The following is a 12,951-nucleotide window of genomic DNA, read 5'->3' on the forward strand; positions in this document are numbered from 1 at the left end:
CTATATTTTCAACTGGCATATAACCTTTCATTTTCATGTACATTTGGAGGTTCTGGATCGGACCCACTTCCTTCCTGTTTTAGTTTATTTAGATAATTTATTAGTATGTAGCACGTTTCATTATTTTTGCCTGATTAGAGTTGATTGTTTTGGCTCACAGGCTTGAGTTACCTATACATTCCCAGTTGTTGCTACAGGAGAAAACTCACTGCATGTCTCTTGAGCATCTGTGCTCAAGTTGCATTTTCTTATAGCTACAATTTCTTTCTTTTAATGTTAATTTCCTCCCATGGCAGCCTATTTCAGCCTGCAAAATGCACAGAGGTACATATGGTGTGCCACCTTGGGATAGCATGTCCACCCCTTGTTAATGGCTCCAGCCAAACATGTGCTCTAGGTACTGTCAGTCTTAGAGATATGACATGCTATTCGACTTTAGAGAATCACAACTTATGTTTTTGATTTTATGGGTTTTTCCTACTCAGGAATTACCATCGTCTGTACTATGAAGTGGCCCAATCTATTTGGACAAATCTAGGGGTAAAGAACACACTTTGTTTTTGCAAGGGTGGCCATGAGTCAGATGGGCCAGACCCATTTGGGTAATGGCAGGGGTATCTTCTGTTTGGCCATGCTCAGTGTCCTCTCTCTGCCATGTGACTGATAAAGTTTAGTTAATTTTGGATGTTAAACCCTGTTTGTTTTCCTTGATGGAAACTTGGATTACAAGATTGTTCATGCAGCCAAAAAACTAGGAAGGGCAGCTATTCTAGTCTTTACTATCATTCCTATAAATACTATTTTGAGGTTGAATTCCCTGCTTTTATTTCTTTCATCAAGATTCTATCCCTGCTGTTTCTTATTAAGGGATTTTATTGTGTCACTCACATAGTTTGGCATCAGATTTCAAAACTTGTTATTTGGTTGGATCATAACATGCTCTTCCATTGACTTATCAGAAACTGTTAAAGGCCTCACACATGAAGCAGGACATTTGGTTGATTTGATTTTTGCCTCCTTAGATCTTCTCATATTAGTTCTCCTGCTAGTTGATCTGATCATATAGCTATTTTCTTTTCATTCAACCGGCTGTTCCTCACCCTCCCTTCTCCTCACTAGCTCTTCAAACTTGCAAAGGATGTTAAAAGATAAACTCCTACAACTTATTCTGTCCAGTAGGAACTTAGAATTTGGTTGACACATGGAATCTGTTGTAACTCAATTAGACACCAAGATCACTTTAGCATTAGATAGGGGCATTGGTTTAAACCTTATCCAAGTCATGTGCGTAAGGCTTTTACTCCTTGGTACATGAGATCCTTATGATAGTTACAATAACCTTTAGCCCAGAATACATCAAGGAAAACTGTACATGGTATTAGCCTGCTTGCGTCCATTATTCTTTCTCTGCTTGTCTTCTAAATATTTAAGCATTCTTACCAACCATCACACTAATTGTGTAGGTTGCTTCTTTTCATTTTGGTTGCCAAAATATGCACCTCTTTACTATGTTACATTTGTGGCACTGTAAATCAAGTGTTGATTAGGAAACTGTTCAAAATGTTGCTCTATTTTTTCTTTGTCCACCTAAACTATGTCAGTAGCCATTGCTGCTCTATGCTAATGCTAGGGCATCACACCATGAAGTCACAATTACAGCAGCAATGCTTGCACATTGTTTTGTTAGGGTGGCAGGAACAGTATTTGCTGGCTCTCTGGAAGGTTATTAATTGTGGAGCAGTGTTTCAATCACATTTTGAGAAGTGGGGGCAATGGTGAATTTGGAACATTCTGCTACTTAGTATTTGGGTAGGTTAGAGCTGGTAGTGGGGACTTGTTTAATTAGCTTTGAAGTGTTCTGTATTTGAATTGCCATGACTTTCCTCAGAAAACTAGGATGCAGATAACGTTCTTGTCTGAGGGCATTGGGTATTTTCTTTATATGAGTTTGTGGTAACAATGGATACTTTAGAGATGTTCTAGGGACTAGCTGAAAAAGTTCCAGAAATCTGCTCCAAGAATTATGTTTATATGTGTTTATTTGTATTTTATATAATGTAAATTAGACCTTATGAGTAGTTCTTGTTACAATACATTTAGCCAAAGGATGATTTCAATTTGCAAATACAATCTGGTAAAATCTTCTTTGAGGCAGTTTGTGTATAAGTTTCCATTGTGCCCACATTTAGTTCCTCTGCCTTTCTATGCCAGTTCAGGCACAACCCTGCATGCCAAAAATTATAGGATGTGGTTGTCCAGACAGTAAAGGTCTGATTCACAAACTGCACATCTGAGTAAGTTTAGAATTTTGAGAAAATGTAATACTTTTCGGTACCCACAAACTGCACTTTTTATAGTAACTTAGTTTTGTAGTATGTCCAGCACTACACATAGCTAACCAGTGGTACTGCGACACCCTCCGACAGAAAATAATGGAGGTAGGGACTTAAAATAAAACCTCATATTAAATAATATGAGGTTAAATTATATTGTTTAGAGTAGTTCTTTTCTTATCCTGTTGTGTGAAACATAAGAAATTAACAATTAATTTGGATAGCCTGAACTTTTTGGTGCATTGTCTGTCGATAGGTAAGATACTTCTAACATCTAGAGATAAAGGATCCCAAGAAACCCTATCTCATTGTAGCGCCAGTAAAATGGTCTCCTAAGAGAGATGAAAAACAGAATTTACCTTAGAAACAAATTTGGGATTCAAGTTAAAAATCACCCTTAACGGGGAGAATCTTAAATAATGATAAGATATAACTAAAGTTCCCATTTTCACAGCCACCTTGCTGAAGTAATAGCAATCAAAAAAGATGTCTTTAAGGTGAGCCACCCTAGATCAGCCACCTCCAAAAGGCTCAAAGGGCGCCTGCTTTAAATCTTTGATTACTATGGATAGGTCGCTGGTTGGGGTCAGACTTTCTATTGTAGGTTAATTTAGCCTAAAACTCCATAGAAGCCTCATCACAAGAGGATAAATATCCACATAATGCCAGCCCAAATTAAGAGTTTTAGTAGCTACCCATTGTGCTGATATAGTACTCTAACCCCCTTTGAAACTCATCGCTAAGGAACTCAAGGGTCGGAAAGGAGTCTATAGATAGGAGATTGACTCTCGGGAAGAGCACCATTTTTTAAAGGGTACCCATTCCCTATTACAAGAAAGTAAGGTTGAGGTCTTCATTGAAGTCTTGATGTTCCTAGCAACTTGTTCTGGGAGACCAAATGTTGTAAATTTAGCCTCTCAAGTTCCACGCCATCAACCTGAGATGTTAAAGCTGGATTGATGGCAAGTGAGGGAACTGGAGAGGGGATGGGCATAATGATAGGTGAAGATACTGTCCCTTGGACAAAGACATCAGTAGGGGAAACCAAGGGTGCGGAGGCCAGAAAGGCACTACCAGAATCCCAGATGTCCTCTCCTTCCAAATCTTCTGAAGCACCTTTGGTAGGAGGAGAATGAGACTGAAGGCACAGATACTTCCCCTGGACCAAGGGACCAAAAGCGCATCTATCGCCCAAGCCTGAGGACACCTGTCTCCATACAGAACCCCATGAGCACTGTGTTGTCTACTGAGGTGAACAGATCTATCCATGTTACTCCAAAATGTGCACATAGTCACTTGAATTCCTGGGCAGCCAGATGGTGTATCAGAGAAGATAGGAGGTTTCTGCTGAGACTGTCTCCCCGAAATTCAATAGATCCTGAATGTAGACAGTTTTCAATGTGAGGGGGTGTCCTTCTACCCAGTACGATATCTGTGGCACTATTAGGTTTAGAGTTGTGCTCCCTTTGCCACACTGACAGTTCAAATAGGCCCTCATAGGCACTGACCACCTGATTGTCTATCCTGACAATTATATTGGAACCCACCAACTGGGGGCAAAAGCCTGAAGTGCTTTCCAGACTGCTGTCACTTTTCTGGAGTTGGAAGACTGAACACTCTATTCTTCCAATCATTGGCCTTTTATCTTCTGTTCCCCCTATCCCTCCTTATCCCCATAAAATCTGTAGTCATTTGGTGCTGAAGGAGATGCATGAAGTGGAACAGCTCTTAAGTGACTGTCTTCCACCAACCAGTAATGTAGGGTTTGTTAGATCTGTATGGTGACTGGGATTTGGTGTTTAAAGTCCTGAGAGGTCAGGGACCATTGTTGAATTACATGATTCACCAGAAGTCCAAGGTAGAACCATGCCCCAGGGACTACTGCTGTAATCGTGGACATCAACTCCTGTACTCTGAACAAATTTGTGGGTGACACTGTACATTGACTGAGCAGGAGATACAGAGTATTCTATATAGCAACTATTATGCTGTGAGGCAGAAGGCCTCAATCTATCTTCATACCCGATAAATATCTTGACCTGGGAGGCATGAAGGTGTGACTTCTGAAGGTTGATTATAAACCAAGACCCTGCGACACTTCGGGTACTTTCCCCACAACCTCTTGAGCCTTAAAGAAAGAAGAGACAGATAACAAGCAGTCATCAAGATATGGAATATTGATAGTCTGTCTAGCTGACGGTATGCAACAACAGGTGGCAATAGCTTTGTGAACAGGCTGGGTGAGTTGCTACACTGAAAAGAAGACCTTGAAACTGCACATGCTGATCTCCCGCTGCAAAATACAGATAAATCTGACCCTCCAGATGGAAGTAGATATCCAAATCCTGCAAGTCCAACACTGCTACAAAATTACCTTTCCCTATTAAGGGGATGATCTCTTGAAGCAATATTATTCAAAACGTGTCCACTTGAACATACTTGTTTAAAGCCTTTAGATCAAACACATACTGATATTTGCACCTGCTTTCAGTACTAAAAAGAGAGTAGAATAGAACTGTCTTCTCCTTTGTTGCTGTGGGACTGGATCTGCTCCTTCTTTTTCCAATAGGGCCTGCATCCGCATGAGCATAGTCTGACTTTTTAAATCATCTCTTCAGGATGTAGCCAGTTGGTGCTTTGAAGTCCCATGAGAGAAGGGAATTGAGTACCCATCCTTGATGGTGCTGCGCTTCTATGTGTCTGAAATGCAATCTACCCACTGGTGGAAAAGTCTTAGCCTTGCACCATCCTCAGGATAGGGATTTCTGAGACTGTTCTTGATCTTGGGGAGTAACTGGTTGAGTTGTTTTGGCAAACACAGGCTCCTATCCCAGGGGGCCTTGAAAGGGACAATTTTCCTATGCCCTCTGAGATTGGTATTTTGCCAGAAAGGCTTTTTTCCCAGAGAACAACTTTGAAAGCTTCTTAATTTTCTTCTCTTTTGCTCTTTTGGAATGCAGTATCCAACTCATTAAAACACGTTTGGAGCTTTTGAATTAAGGACCTTCGCGAAGGAGGGGTCCAGCTTTCAGGACTTCATTCATAGAAGCCAAAGCCCAACTATTGCTACCCCTGCAGATGAAGATGCCGTCCATAATCCACTGGATGAGATATCAGACAAAAATTGTGAACGTAAATGGGTGTAGGGTTGTCATTCTCTTGAAAACAGTTGTAAAGCCTCCAAAGGAGCACTTGTGTAGCATACACTGCATAGCCTTACACATGAGTTTAGCCCCAGGGAGGTTGTGGTCCTTTGGGCTGCAGGGACTGGGCATGCCCCCCGCATTCAAAATGTGAATGCCATTGGGACCTGGCCCACACGGGCTGCATTTAAACAAGCATGGGACCCCATGCTTTAAAAAAAAGAAATTGGTGGATTCACCACGTCTCCAGCTGAAAATTTGAAAGAAAATACTTTTTTGCTCTGTGGGTTCCTCTGACCCCAGCACCAGAGCCAATGTGTCAGGGTGTCCCTACACTAGCCCCCATTCTTATTTTTGTACATTTTTGTCAGGGACTCGGCTGAAGCCAAGACCCAACTTGGCTATGGAATTTCGTAGCTGTATAGCGAGTAATTTGGACTAACTTTTGTTTATAAGGTAATTAGAGTTATTTCTATTGGCAGGCGTATGTAATGTTCTTCGCAGAAATGGTCAATTGATTTACTTGTCACTGTTTAAGATCAAGGTAGGAGGGTCCCTAAACAGTGTGTGGAGCTATTCTGATTTGCAATAAAGAGGTGTGAAGTGTCTGGTAGGGAGGGGTCATGGAAGAGGAGCTTAGATATCTATTTTACTTTTCACTTACTTGCATCTGGGGATATTGCGGGACTATCAATTTGAGTTTAGGGGGTGGGGGTTGATTTGACAATTTGTCAAGGGAGGTTTACATGTGAGATTGCCAATGTTGTTTTAATCAGGGAATTCTAAGGTGGCACAATGATGGTTAATATTTTGTGTCTAAATGGAACTATGGGGGAATACATATATGTAAGCAGGGCTTAAGGAATTATGTAATCACTCATAATGATACAATGTTTAAGTGTAAATACGAGAAATTCTATTTATGCACCTTCTGAGGATGAGTCATACATTGGTGTCAATTAAGATCGTAAAGAATTACCCTTTACAATGGGTAGACCAGAATTTGTTTGTGTGATGCTTTGAACAGAGATTGACAGGTTAGGAGAAATGTATGTACATATTAGGATGAACTTTTGATCATTTCTATCATCTTATTCAATTTTTTGTATGTGTTATGCAGCCCTGAAGAAAAGACTGTGTCTCAAAACACGTGTTGGCTGTTGTATCGCTTCATATGTGCGCAATCTGATACTCTAAGGTTTTTGGATGTTCTTTGCTGTGTATATGCAGGACTGAATGTTCAACAAGACTTCAAGAAATATACAACAATAAAGGAATTTGCATTGACATGAGGACTAATGCATAAAGACTGTTATTTTCTCAGATGAACCAGAGCATGTATAATGCCTATCTATCTATCTATCTATCTATCTATCTATCTATCTATCTATCTATCTATCTATCTATCTATCTATCTATCTATCTATCTATCTATCTATCTCTCTATATATATTACATAGTGGCAGTCACCACTAGGTAGCGACAGTTAGGACTGAGTTTCTAAAGAAAAAGCTTTTTTTTTTACTTGCCTATATCTTTTGCACCGGTTGAATAATCTCCACAAATCACAAAAGCTTCTAAAAAAATAACCAGCCATGTCAACTGCTCTCTGAAAAGTTTCAGGGTGATCTGTCAACTGGGGGCCCGAGAAAATGGGGGGTTCCCAAAAGACTTTTTTCTCCATTCATTTTTCCATAGGGATTTTGAACAGTGATAGCGCTAAAAATACCGGACGGAATTACACAAAATGTGGCAGAAAGGTAGGCCCTAGTCCAGAAAGCGATCTTTGTGTGATTTGGTGTGAATCAGTTCAGTGGTTTTCTTGCGATTAACTGGAAAACAAATATGTATAAATAGGGGCGTGGATCTTCCTCGGATCCAACTCGGATTCTCTGTGGATTTGGAGGAAAAGCAAGGCCCTGATTGGCTGGCAACCTAACAGCAAAGTTGTGGCTGCCGTTTTGTATCTCCCATTGCATGGGGGGTGTGGTAAAAATATATACTGGGTCAGGATACAGGTATCCTGACCCCATATGACAAATAGAGGGGTGCCTTAGGGATCCCTCATGGGCAAAACAAAATCACTTTTTGATCTGTCGTTGAGGTTAAGGCTAATAGGAAATACTGCCCCATAGTAAAAGTGGTATAAGCACTAAGGACAAGAGGACAAAGGACTTCAACAACATAGGGCTTGTATAATTCAGGAAAATAATGATGATATATATATGGCTGGATAGAAAATTCCTCGCTCCTAGTTATTTTTTAGCTCCCAATTGAAAGAGTATGCCATAATGATCTACTATTACCACAATTTAGAGTATTTAAAAAGTCACACCACTTATCATCCTTCCAATTTCTTCTTCTTATAAATTGTATATGTTTATAATACTTCCTGCTTTCCCAGATAGCTCTTCTATAACTCTTTATGACAGCAATTATCAGCTTTTATCTTAGTTCCTTACACTTCCTTCCCGAAGCATGTTGTTTATGTGTTCCTCAGGAGTTGTACCTTAACCTCTTCATGAACAACTCCTTTTAGTAACTCAGATAATACAGAATGTATTTCAGTGATTGGAACCTCATTCTTAGGTGCATGTACATATGGCTCTAATATATCAGCTTGCTTAGTAAATATATTAGCAAGAATGTCAGGACATTGCATGATCCCAAGTCATTTAACATTCCTTCTATTATTAGTATGAAAATTTGATGCGTCGAATACATTCCCAGTTGAGGTCAACTGGGGGATTGGAAATCCTTTCAGCATCAAGAGAAGAGCATTGTGGCCACTGTCCCCTCTGTCAACAACCTCCATATCCTGTATAGAGCACTATAGTCATGAATCTGACAATAGGTAATCTATTTTGCTAGAAGATTTACCCCTCCTAAAATATGTGCTGCATCTTTGTCAGAGGGTATTTGGTTGTTGCATGCTTGCAGCCCATGCTTCAAGGTAATGGTCGCTACTTGAAACTCAAAAGCAGAGAAGTTGTTTATTGGGGGTGACGATAAGGAGTCGATTGCCCATCCTTCATCAACTATATTAGTAATTGTGTTCACTAAATCCAGGGACTCAAAGATACCATTAAAACCACCAGCAATCATAAATGGGCAATTAACTAAATTATGGTCCAGCAAATTATTAAGGTGCCAAAAAGTAGGAGATTCATTGCTTTGTCTAAAGCGTCTACTGTACACATCAAATAGTTTAAGAAGTGGTCCAGGTGGAGAAGAGAATAAAAGATCCAAGGTGCCTGGGGAGCTTAAATCGAGTACTCTTTTTTATTTATTTTGTAGTCCAGGGTAGTCTTTGGCCAGATCAATAAACCTCCTGCGGGGCAGCCCGCTACAGAAGGTCTAGCTTCAATACTAAAGTTTACATATCCAGACCTCTGGGGAGATGGTAATAGCCACGTTTCCTGTAAAACACAAATAAAATGCTTATCTATAAATTCACCCCAAACAGAATCATTAAGGGCCTCATTACAACCCTGACGGCCGGCGGTAAGCTGGCGGTAACACCTTGGCATGGGCAGTGCAGGGGCCCCCAGGCAAAGCCCCGTCGCGCATTTCACTGCCAGAATTTCAGGCAGTGAAATGCGCGACGGGTGCTACTGCACCCGCTGCACATCAGCATTGCCGCCTGATCTATCACGAGCCGGCAGCAATGTTGATGTGACTTTTCCCCTGGCCCAGTGGAAAAGTCATAATTGGGAGCCAGTAATACCGCCGGCACTGGTGGTATTCTGGCTCCCGCAGCCTCAGCAGTCTTTTTATAAGACCGCAGAGGTTGTAATGAGGGCCTAAGTGTAGCTTTTAATACAGTGTCATTCTGTGAAAGCAACTTAACCTGTGAAAGCAACTTAATCAAGGATTATTGTACTGAATTATAAGAATTTTGCTCAGCATCAGAATTATACACGGTCTTGCCAATCCCAAATAGGCTCTTTAATTCCCCAATTGGCTGAACAACATCCTCACTTGAATCAACGTATATAGCAGGCATATTGTGTGCGGTTAATATACCAACCCTATTCAAAGATGGTTGCTCTGTCAATACCAACTCTATTCATAGGTGGCTGCCCTGTCAGTCTATATCACTTGCACCATGATCTTGATGTGATTCTATCAAAGTTGGTAATTCTCTGGAGATAAGTGCGTGTTGAACTTTTCTATTTGATATATCAGAAGTAGCATCAGCTGGCAAACACTGGAAATCATATTTATATTTGAATTAGATCTCTGAGCCATTTCTCCTACTTGTACACTGGTCCAAGCCCACCAAGCCCACAACTAGCTCTTGTAATACATTAGGGGGGGACCCCGCTGGTATGACAGTGGCGTCCTCCCCACGAGTTTGGCTGTTGGCCCGTCCAACAGCCAGACTCATAATGATGCCCCTGGTCTGACAAATTATAGTTGGCTCAATGCGTATCACAGTCTTTAGGGGAGATGAAGGCATAGCATAGGAATGTTTGTTATCTAGAGGGACTTTAGCTTTCCTAGCTGTAGCTTTAAGGCTTGCATCAGTTGACTCCACAGATTTTTTTAACTTCCTTGAGTTGTGATCATTGCTGTTGCATTGGTTTGAGATGAGCACAAAATTGCAGGACCTATCAAATCTCTCCCCACTTAAAATAGACTCTGCTTCTTCAATCAAATCATCAGTTTCATCTAGTGTGTAGTTTTCAGCAGCATGTTTCTTTCTTCATTTCTTACTTTTTCCTACCCACTGTAAGCTCTCAGCTGCATTTTTTACCCATCATTTAATGCACACACCTTGCCGACTAACTAACTGACTGTAGCACAAAACATCGATGTTTAGATCTCGCTACACCCTCACCTCTCTCAAACTATACTTGAGCTCCCACCTGAGCAATCATCAAGTTTATAATGGTACTGGTACAGGTTGCTTGTCACTCAATCTTTTAGGCTTACCCAGCTCCGAATTATTAGCATATGAACAAAAGGCAATTACAGAATAAAAGAACATAGTCCATGCACACAAATACTTTAGGTGTTCAATGAAAGGTTATCTGGACTTATTTCTTATTTCCAATTGCAGAGAGGGCATAGTTGTCAGAAAATAAAATACTAAAACTAAGGGGGATGGTCCTGCCCTGCCTCTTCCTGGCTCTGACAGGCATGAATTGGCACACACTGGGCCTTGCTCGGGTACGACCCACTTAGCAGGAATAGTGGCGCCAAAATATAGTGTTGAGTAGTCGCAGGACAACAAGCACCTGAAGGGAATTGTAGTTTTTCAAGTTCTCCTCCTGTCTCCACTAAACAAATAGCAGCAGTCTTCCTCCTTTCTGCACATCCAATGCAGCAGGGATAATGGCACCAAGATATAGCGTTGAGTAGTGGCAGGGCAACAAGCACCTGGAGGGAATTGTGATCTTTGAAGTCCTCCTCCTGTCCCCCACTAAACAAACAGCAGAAGTCTTCCTCTTTTCCACATGTAATGGCGCCAATATATAGAATTGAGTAAGGGCAGGGCAACAAACACCTGGAGGGGATTGTGGTCTTGGAAGTCCTCCTCCTGCCCCCCACTAAACAAACAGCAGCAGTCTTCCTCCTTTATGTGCATGTTGTTGTTTCTTCCTTTGAGGTCACCTCCATTTTACAGACCTTATGACTTTTCTGCCTTCCTTGGTTTTGATTCTTAAGAATCTTCCATATTTGCCTCTGTTTATTGGTTGTGTAGACTCCCCCATGTCCCTCAGTAGTCTCTTGTTTGTGCAATGTGTGTGTAATGGAAAGTAGGGTTTGTCTGATCATTACTTCAAAGTTTCACTGGGACATGACTTTGCTGCTCGAGTGCTGCCCAGGGTCTACTTATCATGAGTATAACAGATGTAATCAGACTTAGGCCCAAAGGTATGAAGGTTTGATCAGGGACATAATTTCCTTCCTTTCATTAGGGCCTTTTGTATGCTTGTTATGCCATAGCCCTACTGATTCCTAAGGATACGGCCACATGCTAACACATACAACTCAGGGCCTCTTTACAAGGCTGGCAATCTTCAGACTGCTTTGTCAGCTCGACCAGCACATAACGACCCTGGCGGTCAGAACGCCATGTTTCAGCCAGCACCACCGGGATTAGTGATCCTGACGGCCTGGCGGTGGCAGAGATCGTAATCTGCCAAGGCAGTGCTGCATGCAGCACTGCCCTGCGATTATGACCTCGTTCTCTGCCAGCCCTTTCATGGCTGTGAAACTGCCATTAAAATGCTGGCAGAGCACACGTGTAGGGGGCCACAGGGGGGCCTTTGCACTGCCCATGCACTTGGCATGGGCAGTGCAGGGGTCTCCCTGCCCAGCACTGTCACAATGTTCACTGTCTGCTGTGCAAGCTACACCATTACCGCCAGCTCGATTACGAGCCAGATACAATGCTGTGGCCTGTTTCCAGCGAGACTGGTGGGTGCAAACTGAGTGGGAAACTCCAAATAGGTCCGGTGGGGTGGTCACCACTATGGCGTTTGACGGACCAAACTCAAAATGAGGGCTTCAGTCTCCAGACTCAACTACAAATCTAGGAATGCATTTACTGGGATGCTGTTTGGACAAAATATTGAGCTTTTAATATCGGAACAAATATTGTGATATAAAAATATTGTTGTCAATTATATCATTTTTTTAGGTATGTAATATTGCTATTAACACTATATTTGTTATTGATATTGTTTTCAATAAGATAGTTGTAAAGAATATTGTTTTGTATTACTTTAATGCGTTTTAGTTCATATATCAATTGTATCCTGGCCTGGCTGATCAGACAGGAGTCCTCAGTCAGTCCTATTACAGAAATCGCCACACTTTCGAGAACCACAGTCTGAACGTAAAGCAAGATTCTGCAGGCTTATTACACCTACTACTTCTACATTTACCAGGCTCCACCAGATTCAGCAGAAGAGTATTCCAACATATGTTTGGGAGATATTGCTCTCCCGAACAGTCCAATTCCCTCAGACTTTCCCTAGATGCTGCAATAATGCCTAAGGACATAGAGCAGTTGATCTGGGACATTGCCCAGGGCAAAACACTGAGGTTGGATGGCCTACCATTAGAATAATATAGTACTTTCTCCTGAATCCTGGCACCTGGAATTGTGGAACTGTATGAGGCGGCTCTGTGCACCAGATAGCTCCCACACTCACTTTGGAGTCCCTTCTAGTCTCTATCCCCAACCCAGATAGAGACCATACATCTTGGCATCTTATAGGCCCATTGTCATTCTTGGGGAAGAGTATAAAATCTTGGGGAAGATCCTAGCCGACAGACTTGCCCAGATCCTCCTGGAGATTGTACTTCTGACCAGAATGGGTTTTTACTGGGATGTAGTACCTCACAGAATATCTGTTGCCTTTTCCATGTACAGGATTGAGTCCAGGGATGGTTCCCATAAGCAGCCTGCTTCAAATGAGATCTGGAGAAGGCATTTGACACACTGGCATGGCATTGTC

Source organism: Pleurodeles waltl, chromosome 3_1, assembly GCF_031143425.1.
Source record: "Pleurodeles waltl isolate 20211129_DDA chromosome 3_1, aPleWal1.hap1.20221129, whole genome shotgun sequence".
NCBI classification, from domain to species: Eukaryota; Metazoa; Chordata; class Amphibia; order Caudata; family Salamandridae; genus Pleurodeles; species Pleurodeles waltl.